We start from the raw sequence: 11,692 nt of genomic DNA, 5'->3' as shown, positions 1-11,692 counted from the left end.
CTCTTCAGTTGCTGCCATTAGAGTGGTATTATCTGCATAGTTCAGGTTATTGATATTTCTCCTCTTCAATTTCTGCCATTAGAGTGGTATTATCTGCATAGTTCAGGTTATTGATATTTCTCCTTAGGGGTCAAACCCAGATCTCCTGCACTGGTATGCGGATTCTTCACTACTGAGCCACCTGCAAAGCCCACATGTATACATATACACAGGTACATGTAAAATTGAATCACTTTACTGTACATGTGAAAGTAACAGAATATTGTAAATCAACTATACTTAGAAAAAAATGAAAGAACGAACACACTGCCTAATTAAGATAAACCTGCTGGGATCAAAGGTGAGTTGATGCTGGAGAAGGAGGGCTAGAGACCACCACCAGGGGCAGACTCTTCTGGCTGGGACAGCAAACCCTGGGGAGGGCGATAGAGGAGCCTCAGATGCTTCTCCTAGACCTCAATAATCTTAACTCTGACTTTCTCCCATTTTAAACCCTTTCATATTCCTGGCCTCTCGTTGCTAGTTCCCCCCGCCTCTCTCTGTTCTGCCCCCAGTGTGTTCTTTAGTCCAAAATAAGTGGTTTCTCCCCTCCCCTCATTCTCCTCTCTTAGTCCAGGCCCCAGGCTCCTTCCTTCTCTCTCCCCATCCTCCACCTGCATGCATTCCTCCCCTGCTGTGCTCAGCTACAGAAATGCCAGATTCCTAACACCCAGCTCCATCAGTGTTGTCTCTCCCTCCTTTTCTCTCTGACAAGGTGCCCTGAACCTTCACCTCACATGTGTGCCTGGTCCCTGCACTGTCCTGGGGTGGGGGTGTCAGGCCCTACTGCAGGCCCTCATAGGTGCGGGTGAACTCTTCCAAATTCTTCTCCAGGACCTGCTCCTGCTGCCTCAGCCTTTCAACTGACTGTCTTTGCCCCCTCATGCAAATGCTTTGTCTCTTTTACCAGGAAGGACACACCCATCAAATGGAAGACATCTATAGTGACTGCACGCACCATTTGGGCTCCTTTGGACATTGCAAGAGCTATGCTTCCAAAAGCTTTCCTGACTTTGCCAATTTGGACTGAGACTTGAGTAGTGATCATGAACTTAGAAGCCACTGAGAACTGGCTGCTAAATGAAGGTCAGCTTTGGCCAGCTTGATGTTTTGGACATTCTTCCCAATGCCTTTCATGGGAAGAAAGGCATGGTAGAGTTTCTTGGTAGAGTTTCTTTGTAGAGGAAACAATCTGGGGTGTGATCTTATGTTCAGTTCAGTTCAGTTCAGTCGCTCAGTCGTGTCCGACTCTCTGCGACCCCATGAATTACAGCACGCCAGGCCTCTCTGTCCATCACCAACTCCCGGAGTCTACCCAAACCCATGTTCATCGAGTTGGTGATGCCATCCAACCATCTCATCCTCTGTCATCCCCTTCTCCTCCCGCCCCCAATCCTACCCAGCATTAGGGTCTTTTCCAATGAGTCAACCCTTCGCATGAGGTGGCCAAAGTATTGGAGCTTCAGCTTCAACATCAGACCTTCCAATGAACACCCAGGATTGATCTCTTTTAGGATGGATTGATTGGATCTCCTTGCAGTCCAAGAAACTCTCAAGAGTCTTCTCCAACACCACAGTTCAAAAGCATCAATTCTGCGGCGCTCAGATTTCTTCACCGTCCAACTCTCACATCCATACATGACCACTGGAAAAACCATAGTCTTGACTAGACGGACTTTTGTTGGCAAAGTAATGTCTCTGCTTTTAAACATGCTATCTAGGTTGGCCATAACCTTCCTTCCAAGGAGTAAGCGTCTTTTAATTTCATGGCTGCAGTCACCATCAGCAGTGATTCTGGAGCCCAAAAAAGTAAAGTCTGACACTGTTTCCACTGTTTCCCCATCTATTTCCCATGGAGTGATGGGACCAGATGCCATGATCTTAGTTTTCTGAACGTTGAGCCTTAAGCCAACTTTTTCACTCTCCTCCTTCACCTTCATCAAGAGGCTCTTTAGTTCTTCTTCACTTTCTGCCATAAGGGTGGTGTCATCCGCATATCTGAGGTTATTGATATTTCTCCCGGCAATCTTGATTCCAGCCTGTGTTTCTTCCAGCCCAGCGTTTCTCATGATGTACTCTGTATATAAGTTAAATAAGCAGGGTGACAATATACAGCCTTGACGTACTCCTTCTCCTATTTGGAACCAGTCTGTTGTTCCATGTCCAGTTCTAACTGTTGCTTCCTGACCTGCATACAGGTTTCTCAAGAGACAGGTCAGATGGTCTGGTATTCCCATCTCTTTCAGAATTTTCCACAGTTTATTGTGATCCACACAGTCAAAGGCTTTGGCATAGTCAATAAAGCAGAAATAGATGTTTTTCTGGAACTCTCTTGCTTTTTCGATGATCCAGCGGATATTGGCAATTTGATCTCTGGTTCCTCTGCCTTTTCTAAAACCAGCTTGAACATCTGGAAGTTCACGGTTCACATATTGCTGAAGCCTGGCTTGGAGAATTTTGAGCATTACTTTATTAGCATGTGAGATGAGTGCAATTGTGCGGTAGTTTGAGCATTCTTTGGCATTGCCTTTCTTTGGGATTGGAACGAAGACTGACCTCTTCCAGTCCTGTGGCCACTGCTGAGTTTTCCAAATTTGCTGGCATATCGAGTGCAGCACTTTCACAGCATCACCTTTGAGGATTTGAAATAGCTCAACTGGAATTCCATCACCTCCACTAGCTTGGTTCGTAGTGATGCTTTCTAAGGCCCACTTGACTTCACATTCCAAGATGTCTGGCTCTAGGTGAGTGATCACACCATCGTGATTATCTGTGTCGTGAAGATCTTTTTTGTGCAGTTCTTCTGTGTATTCTTGCCACCTCTTCTTAATATCTTCTGCTTCTGTTAGGTCCATACCATTTCTGTCCTTTATCGAGCCTATCTTTGCGTGAAATGTTCCCTTGGTATCTCTAATTTTCTTGAAGAGGTCTCTAGTCTTTCCCAATCTGTTGTTTTCCTCTATTTGTTTGCACTGATCGCTGAGGAAGGCTTTCTTATCTCTCCTTGTTATTCTGTGGAACTCTGCATTCAGATGATAATATCTTTCCTTTTCTCCTTTGCTTTTCGCTTCTCTTCTCTTCCCAGCTATCTGTAAGGCTTCCTCAGACAGCCATTTTGCTTTTTTGCATTTCTTTTCCATGGGGATTTTCTTGATCCCTGTCTCCTGTACAATGTCACGAACCTCTGTCCATAGTTCATCAGGCATTCTGTCTATCAGGTCTAGTCCCTTAAATCTATTTGTCACTTCCACTGTATACTCATAAGGGATTTGATCTAGGTCATACCTGAATGGTCTAGTGGTTTTCCCTACTTTCTTCAATTTAAGTCTGAATTTGGCAATAAGCAGTTCATGATCTGAGCCACAGTCTGCTCCCGGTCTTGTTTTTGCTGACTGTATAGAGCTTCTCCATCTTTGGTTGCAAAGAATATAATCAATCTGATTTCGGTGTTGACCATCTGGTGATGTCCACGTGTAGAGTCTTCTCTTGTGTTGTTGGAATAGGGTGTTTGCTATAGAACCCCCGAAATCACCTCCTTTTCATTGATGCCAGTTGACACAAGGCGACTGGTTTCTGTTTCTGTTGATGACCTGCTTTTATTTTCCACCATGATGGTGGGCACACCGGTCACAGCAGCCCCTTCTCCCAGCCCCATCCCCCCAACAGTGTCAGACTGGCCCCCGCTGACAGGGGTGCCAGAGCCAGGCCAAGAGTGCTGAGGAAGCAAGACACAGAGCCAGCAGAGGCAGTTGCCACCTTGGAGATGGTGCAGTCCCTGTGCACTTTGTCAACCTTGTCTGCCAGCGCACGGAGCTTTTTTATGCCCTCCTCAAGTTTCTGTTTCACCTGAGGAAACTTCTCCAAAAACCTCTTTCTGTCCAACTGGCCTCATTGGAGCCTGTCTTAGTCCCCCATGGCCAAGTTTCTGTGCAGCTTGTTCAGATATTTACACAGTGCATCTGCCTCTTCCCTGTAACAGTGAACATCGAGGTATTAAGAAAGACTATGTTTGTCTGTAAAATAGGTTCAGCAAGAGCTATTCTGCATAAGCTGCAGATTTTATTATAAATCACTAGGAAAGAATTTTACAAATGCAAATGTTTTTTCAGCATTAAACACATATTTGGGCATTGTAGATGCTTCATGTACATATTCAATCCTGGAATAAAGAAGCAAACGTCACCTAAGGATACTCTTAAGAGAAGTATTTGATAAAGACATCTCACAGGCAGGTCAACACCATCACTTCTAAAGTGTGTGTAGAGTGGGAACTCCACAGATAAACAAAGGCAAGTGGGATTAGAGCAGAAAAAACTGTCACTCAAGGGCCTGAGTGTGTAGTGAGGAGTCAACATTTTTTTGCCCTTGGCTACTGGGAAGTTCCTAAGCCCCTACAATATTCTGGCTGATATGAGTATCCTTGTTGCCTGGGCCACTGGACAATCTGACAAGGTGATGAGTAGCCTCTGGGTCACGTGGTATCAGTTCTGACCTCTGGAGAAGCTGGTCTCTAGGGCATTAGTCTGACCTCCAGGAGGGGCTGGAGACCACAGGTCAGGATAATTTTTTAAACAGGGTGCGTGTCCCTGGAGGGCAGTGTTCTGTGTGCCCTGCCACACACTGAATCCAGGACATTAACATGTTCTGGGGATGATGGAAGCTTCATGTGCAAAACCCGCCCAAAGTCTGCCCTGTGGCTGATGGGAAACGGCATCCTTCCATGTAATAAACTGTAACTGGGATCATGACAGCTTTCAGTGAGTCTGTGCATCCCTTGAGGGGATTCTTAAACTTGAGGTAAGTTGTAGGAATCTCCCAAATTTGCCATCGGTGTCAAATGTAAGGACATTCCTGGTAATTATGCCCCCAGAGTTTTCAGATTGGCTAACTCTCTGTACTTGGAATTTTTAAAAATATAAAAACTCAGTGCTAAAAGGACCCTTAACGATCATTTTGCCTGGCATCTGCTTTCCTCCAAGCCTGATTTCCTTGACCTTCCCAGAGGAAGATCACTGGGTCCATCTACTGCCCCAGTTGACAGGGAAGCGGGAGATGTGCTGTGAGCTCTGGTTCCTCTTGGACTCTCCAGCCCACCTCCCTCACTTCTGACCTATCACCCAGCACCCTGACATCTTGGGTATCACCAGCCTAACTCACACTTTACCTGTGACAGCTTCACCAGTCTGCCCTACAAGGCCATGTGCAGCTTTATGGAACCTCTAAAGATTCAAGAGACTTGAGGAAACACCCATCTGAATGGCTGAGCCTGAAGAGACCAGCACTTGCACAGCTGGTAGAGGAAGCGTTTTCCTCTTTGGTGGGGATGCGTGAGGCTCCTCAGAAGCCCTCAAATGACACACAATCACAGCCACTCACTGTGACCCTGGAGGGCTCACTGAGCCACACGGCCTTCCACTGTCAAGGTGGCTCCATGTAGGCTAGAAGAGGGTCCCAGATGGAGTGAGAACCCAAGTCCCAGGCAGGGTGTGCAGACAGGGTCACCCAGGACCCTCTAGCCCAGCGTGAGGAGATCCCATCAGGGAGGGAAGAAATGCCCCCCCTCCCACTCAGGGGACCTCTGCTAGGGTCACAGCCCCTTCAGTTCTGTGTCCTTGGGGCCCACTCTCCTCACTCTAGTCCTGGTCCTCCTGCCCAAGCCTGCCTACTAGTCCTCCAACCTGGACCCACTGCTCCACCCTGACCCCTGGGTCTGACCCTGGTCCAGGCCTCCCTTGGCCTTTGGATGAGATGACTGCACTTCGTTCCCCACCTCTGACCCTGCGGTTCACTCTGAGGCCATCACCACAACCCATCAGATTGAATTGCTATTCCCACTGGACACAAGACAGATCTGAGGCTCCAAGACATAAGCCCCGAGACCCAGAGCTGGGCAGGGCTAGAGCCAGGACCCCACCAGCTCCATCCAGTTCCTCTCCAGTCTCTCTGCCTTATGGGGCAGCAGGATCCTGCAGGGTTGATACAGTTCCTAAGATGGGGAATGAAAGCACTCTAGTCAGAATCCCCAGGAGCACAAAGTGATGCTGGTGTCAGGGTTTCCTGACTTGTCCCAAAGGATATCCTTCTTGGTTCTCATCTCCAGGAAGACTCTTGACCCCTGTGTCTTTCTAACAAGCTTTTAAAATTTAACATTAACTGAGTATCTACTCTATACCGGCTATCATATGAATCACTTAGCATGCATGATCTCAGTGTCCTCACAATAAAACTGAATAGATAAAGAAACTAAAGCAGAGAGTAGTTCAGTAACTTGCCCAAGTCACATAACCTGCTCTTCTTGCAGGTTTCTATCTCTTCTCAACCTGAGGCTATATACTGCCAGCAACTGACAAGGAGGAAATGTTCCTCATGCATTTGAGATGGAGCATCCTCAATCCCATTCATAGGATGCTGCCTGGAGGAGATGTGCCTGCCAGGAGGAAGCTAGCCTGGGTGAGATCTTCTTTGGGGGATCTGGGTGACTTAGGTGATGTTCTTGGCACACCTGTGTGGGTTACTTGTACAAATCAGCCTCAGCCACAAAACTCTCTCAGAGTTTCTCTTCAGTGAGTAGGAAATGCAGTTCTTCCTTGCTCACTCTTTCCGGAAATGTTCAATGACGTCCTTAAAAAAGCTGTTGCCTTCTAGATAGAAAAATAAAAAGATCAGAAGAAATTATGATGGAAGGTAAATGGTAGTGAGTTTAAAGCAGTTAAAGTTCATCCTCCTGAGCAGTAGTCATCTTAGGTACTGATGATGGATTCACCTGGGGCTTTGGGTGGACTGTTCTTCCTCCCAAATTTGTAAGATGAAGCCCTGAATGCCCCTCCACCCTTGCAATGACTATATGAAGATAGGAACCTTAAGGTGGTAATTATAATGATATGAGGCCATCCATAAGTGTATGGCCTTAATCCAGTAAGATCAGTGTCCTTTTTAGAAGAAACACCAAACCTCTCTTCCTCTCTCTGTCCTGCAGCATGAAGATTTATTAATTTTTCTCTTTTTCCTGTATCACTAAGGGAGAAAGGAATACAGCATTCACGTGGAGGGAACCCAAAACACTAAATCTGTGTATTGATTGATTTGGGTGGGGGTGGATGGGGGAATAACTGAGCACTTGGGTGTCTGCAGGGAAGCATTTGAGATCAATAGAGTCAGTATCTGCCTGAGGTATCACACCTGATAAGGTGCTTATATATGAGAACACTGGGCAGGTGTCTAAACACAGAACAGGGAAGGGGGGATTCAGGAGGAGGGGAGAGGTTTCCACCTAACTGAACACATTCCAGGTAGAAGGGATAGCATCACACTAGGCAGGACCTACTGTGTGGCCCAGGCCATGGACACACGCTATATTTGATCCTCATCACAACAAAGGGAAATACTTTTCCAATTTTACAGGAGAGGTCAGGTAAGGCACTCCATGTCACACAGGTGATAGGTGGCAAAAGCCAGACTGGGGTTCAGTTCAGATTCCGCTGACACCTGCAGGGCAGTTGGGCTGGTGGCAGGGAGAGAACAGGAGGAAACGGCCTCCGTGGTTACGCTCCAGGATCCGGGAGCAGGAGGAAGCTTGGACAAAGGAAGAGGACAGGAGAAGCTCCAGGGATGCTGGGGGACTTCCTCTCCACACCCCACCTGGCCTTGAGAACTCCCTCTGCTGTCCCCCCTCTCAGTGGCTGTCCTGGCTTCACTTCTGAGTCACTTACTGGACAACAGGGGGAGAAAGTGAATACCTTAGACTTGGTTCCCTCAGTAGAGGCCCTGGAAGGAGGCCTTGTGGATGGATCCCTGGGTGGGGGAATCCCCTGACTCCTCTGGGGGGCCCGAGGATGCTTATCCAGTCCTTTCTTGGTTCTTGATTCTTCTCTAGGTTAATTCAGTCAGTTGGCACTACCTCAGTTCTGGATCACAAGTAGGAACCAGCCAGATAAGAGACAGCTGACTACCAGAACAGTCCCCAGGTCTTCTGAGTTCATGGTGGCAGCAGCGGGATCTCAGAGATCTCCCTTCAGCTCCTTGTCTGTGTCAGGCTGGAAGGAGGTGTGGCTTCACCCTTGGGTAAGAAAACTCAGACTATTGGCTCCATCGTGAGTGAGCAGTGACTGCAGGAAGCAGTGAGGGATGAGGTCTCTGGTGAGTTCCCTTGGGATGGCCAAGAGTGCCACCAGAGACTTGACCCAGCATGGTTCTCTGTCTCCTGGGCGCTGCTGGCCACTAGTTAAGGAAAGTTACTCATCATCCCACCAGCTCCCTCCAGGCCAAGTCAGAGTCCTGATCTCCTGTTGGGGCACAAGGAGAAGGTAATAAGACAGGAGACAGTCATCTGCAAAGTTATAGGAGCAATAAAACCAGAGAAAGAAGAACAGACAGGAAGGAATACTCTGGAAATTATGTGAGGCTGGGAACACTTGTGTTACTGATTGGTAATAGGTGATATTGATCTAGCATCTATGACGTGCAGACTCCTGAAACTCACCTAAACTTAGGTCAGCCCAAGTTTTCACACTGATTCCAGAGCCTGGGCTTCAACCCAAGACTTTCTGATCCAAATCCCAGGTTTGTGATGACTATGCTCTGTGCCCTTTAATATACGAAAATATATACTTGTGGATATAAGTTCATCAGTAAATAACTCTTCTCATTCATTCTTTTTTTTTTTAATTTAAATTTATTGATTGTTTACAATAACATTTCCCCACATTTGCTTTATTTCTCTCTTTCTATACATACCTACAAACACACACACACTTTCTTTCTCTCCAAGACTAAATCTTTCCTGAAAAGTTGCAAACATTATGACACTTCTCCTCTAAACGCTTCAACATGTATGTCCTAAGATCAAGGGTACCTTCTTTACAACCCAATACGCTATTATACCCAGGAAACTGTAACACTTAGGGTTACATTGTATCATTTAATATGCAATCTATATTCAAATTTTCCTAATTATTCCTAAAATAGCCTTACAGCAGAATTTTTTTTTCTTGATAAAGGATCCAGTTAAAGTTCATGTGCTATGCTTGGTTTTGGCTCTTCAGCTTCCCTTATAATTCCCTTGAGGAACTCCTTCTTGGTTTTGTTTATCACTATGGGTTGACAGATTCTTACTCAGTATAATTCATTACCATCATTATGCTTCTTGATGTTCTGACTGTCCTAATTTGATTAGTGGGAGCCCCTTTAAACCAGATCATATGTTATTTTGATAGGTTTCCATTGGTTTCCACTTCCTTGCTTTATGGCATAAGATCTATTAGGCTCATTTTATGCTCCAAACTTAAAATCAGCTATTTCTCTAAGGAGTCCTGGTCTGTTCCTTTAGTAGAGATTGGGATTTAGAAACCATGATCTGGATGTTCACCGTGCTTCACTGCTACTGAGTTTTTTTTACAAACCATTTCATTATCAGTTCACAGAAATCTTCCTCATTCTTTTCTATGATTAGATAGTACTCTATTGTGTAAGTATACCACAGTGTATTCAACCAGTTTTCTGTGGATAAGCATTTATAGTATTTTCAATATTTGTAATTTTTACACATAATGTCACAACGAATAACTTTGTACATATGCTGCTTCATATGTGTGGAGATATACCTTTGGGTATATTCCAGTCTCACATTCTCTCTTGAATCTACTATAATCAGGCTTTTGCCCTTGTCAAGGTCAACAGTTATTTAACTTCATCTTACTTGACCCCTCTGTAGCATCTGACACAGGTAATTATAAATTATTCCTGTCTTCTAAAAATACTTAAAAAACAAACAAACAAACTTGGCTTCCAGAATATTCTCTTCCTCTCTCTGCCCTGACTTCCTCAGTTTTCTTCTTTATTGGTTTTGACTTTTCTGACCTCTAGATATTATACTTATTCTTGGGATCAATCTTCAATCTTCCTTTCCCTTCTAAACTCACTACCTAGGAGACATTAACCAATTATCACGGCTTTACTTATGCTTGTAACTCCCAAATTTCGGCCCAGACTCTCTGAACTCTAACTCATCTTCCCATCTCTTACTTGACATCTGATTCGGTGTAAAATATACCCCAAAGATGACATGTCTAAAACCAAACCTTAACTTTTCTCTCCAAGAAGTTGGAGGTCTTTCCACAGTCTTCCCAGCTCTATAAAGGGCAACTTCATCTTTCCAGATGCTCAAGTCAAAAATCTTGGAATAATCCTTGAATTCTCTCTTTTTCCTACATCTTACATGCAAATCCATAAGCAAATCTTGTTGCAAACACACACACACATATATGTATGTGTGTACCATTACTATCCTAATCCAATCCACCTCATCTTTGTCTAGATGAATTCCAAAAACTTAACTAACTTCTGCTTTCCCATCCCCATCCTCATGCTATTCTCAATACAATAACCATTAGAGTGCCCTTTTAAAATGGACGTTAGATCACTCTACTCTTATCCTAAATGCTTTTCAATAGCTTCCCTTTTCACTTAGAATGAAACCTCAAGTCCTTACAATTGTCAACAAGTACATATACAGTCTGGATTCCTGTCTGCTCTTAGATCTCATCTCCAACTGCTCTCCCCATCTCTCAATTGGTGTTCCTTAAACATGCTAAGCCTACTAACAACTCAGGACTTTTGCACCCTGCTGTTTCTTCTGCCTAGAGTACTCGTATCCACATGCTGTCTTCTTTACTTCCTTAGGGTCTTCTGTCTAAGAATATATCTGGGAGTGGTGGATAGGTCTGCATGTCAGGCACTCGCTCGTGGACAATAACCATTATGAAAGACGTAAATCCAAATACTATGAAAACATATATACAACTCAGTATGGTCTTCCAATACTCTGGGTCCAATCTTCGAATAGAATGTTTGTTTTTACCATTCACATACTGGTACTGATCAGAATTCAAATCAGTGATGGGTCCATCACAGTCATGTGAAGGCTCCCCATTACAGAGCCACTCTGCACTCTGAAGAGCACTGATAAATGGAGTCATGGGACTCATGGGACTGTCACTGTTGTATCCCATCTCTTCTAAAACATCAATATGTATTTTCTGCAATTTTCGGACTGAGAGCATTAACCTTTTAATGTCCCCTAAGACTTTGATTTCCAGAGGAGGAGATCGGAGATCATATTCAGTCAATGTAAGCAATGTGATTCCATCAAGTCGGTGCTTGTTGCATAAAACATCCACATACTCAAAAAAGCCTTCATCCTTCAGCCAAACAGCTACATGCTTAGTAGTCCAGCGGCGAATGCAGAGTTGATTAGGACCAGCCATTTCTTCTTCAACTGTCTCCTCGTTCCAACTCGGGCTCCCCGGACCCGCCTCCGAGTCAGCGTCCGAGCCGCTGTCGGAGTCCGGTGCCCTCCGGGCCTCCCCGGAGAGAGACGCCTCAAGCGGTGGGGGCGGAGCCCGGGTAGGCGAGCCAGAGTGGAGGCTGGGGCGGTGGCGTCTGCGCGCAGGCATTGCTGCGGCCCGGCTCCAGCCGCGGTCTCATCCGCGCCGGCAGCTGCTCCTTCTCATTCATTCTAAAATGATGTCTTGCTCCCTGTGCTCAAGTCTCTGCCTTGATAAAGTCCCTGGTGCTTCAGCTCCCACAGCCCATGTCTTCCTTGTTTCTGCAAGTCCTTATCCCACAAGGGCCTGGAGTCCCACCAGCTCCACCCCAT

The 11,692-nt window shown here is 45.6% G+C and overlaps 2 pseudogenes across 1 annotated transcript; both read right to left on the bottom strand.

Annotated features, from left to right (window-relative positions):
• Positions 1–822: 822 nt before the first annotated feature.
• LOC145545697 (apolipoprotein L3-like) lies at positions 823–10,066 on the bottom strand (annotated as a pseudogene).
• Positions 10,067–10,712: 646 nt separating this feature from the next.
• On the bottom strand, positions 10,713–11,472 carry LOC145545696 (sphingomyelin synthase-related protein 1 pseudogene; annotated as a pseudogene). Its single transcript, XR_014082163.1, has one exon. The product of XR_014082163.1 is annotated as a sphingomyelin synthase-related protein 1 pseudogene (transcript).
• Between the last annotated feature and the right edge of the window lie 220 nt (positions 11,473–11,692).

The sequence above is a fragment of the Giraffa tippelskirchi genome, chromosome 4, assembly GCF_054371585.1.
Source record: "Giraffa tippelskirchi isolate mGirTip1 chromosome 4, T2T-mGirTip1v1.2.pri, whole genome shotgun sequence".
In the NCBI taxonomy this organism is placed as follows: domain Eukaryota; kingdom Metazoa; phylum Chordata; class Mammalia; order Artiodactyla; family Giraffidae; genus Giraffa; species Giraffa tippelskirchi.
This window is presented reverse-complemented; position numbering and strand designations above follow the sequence as displayed.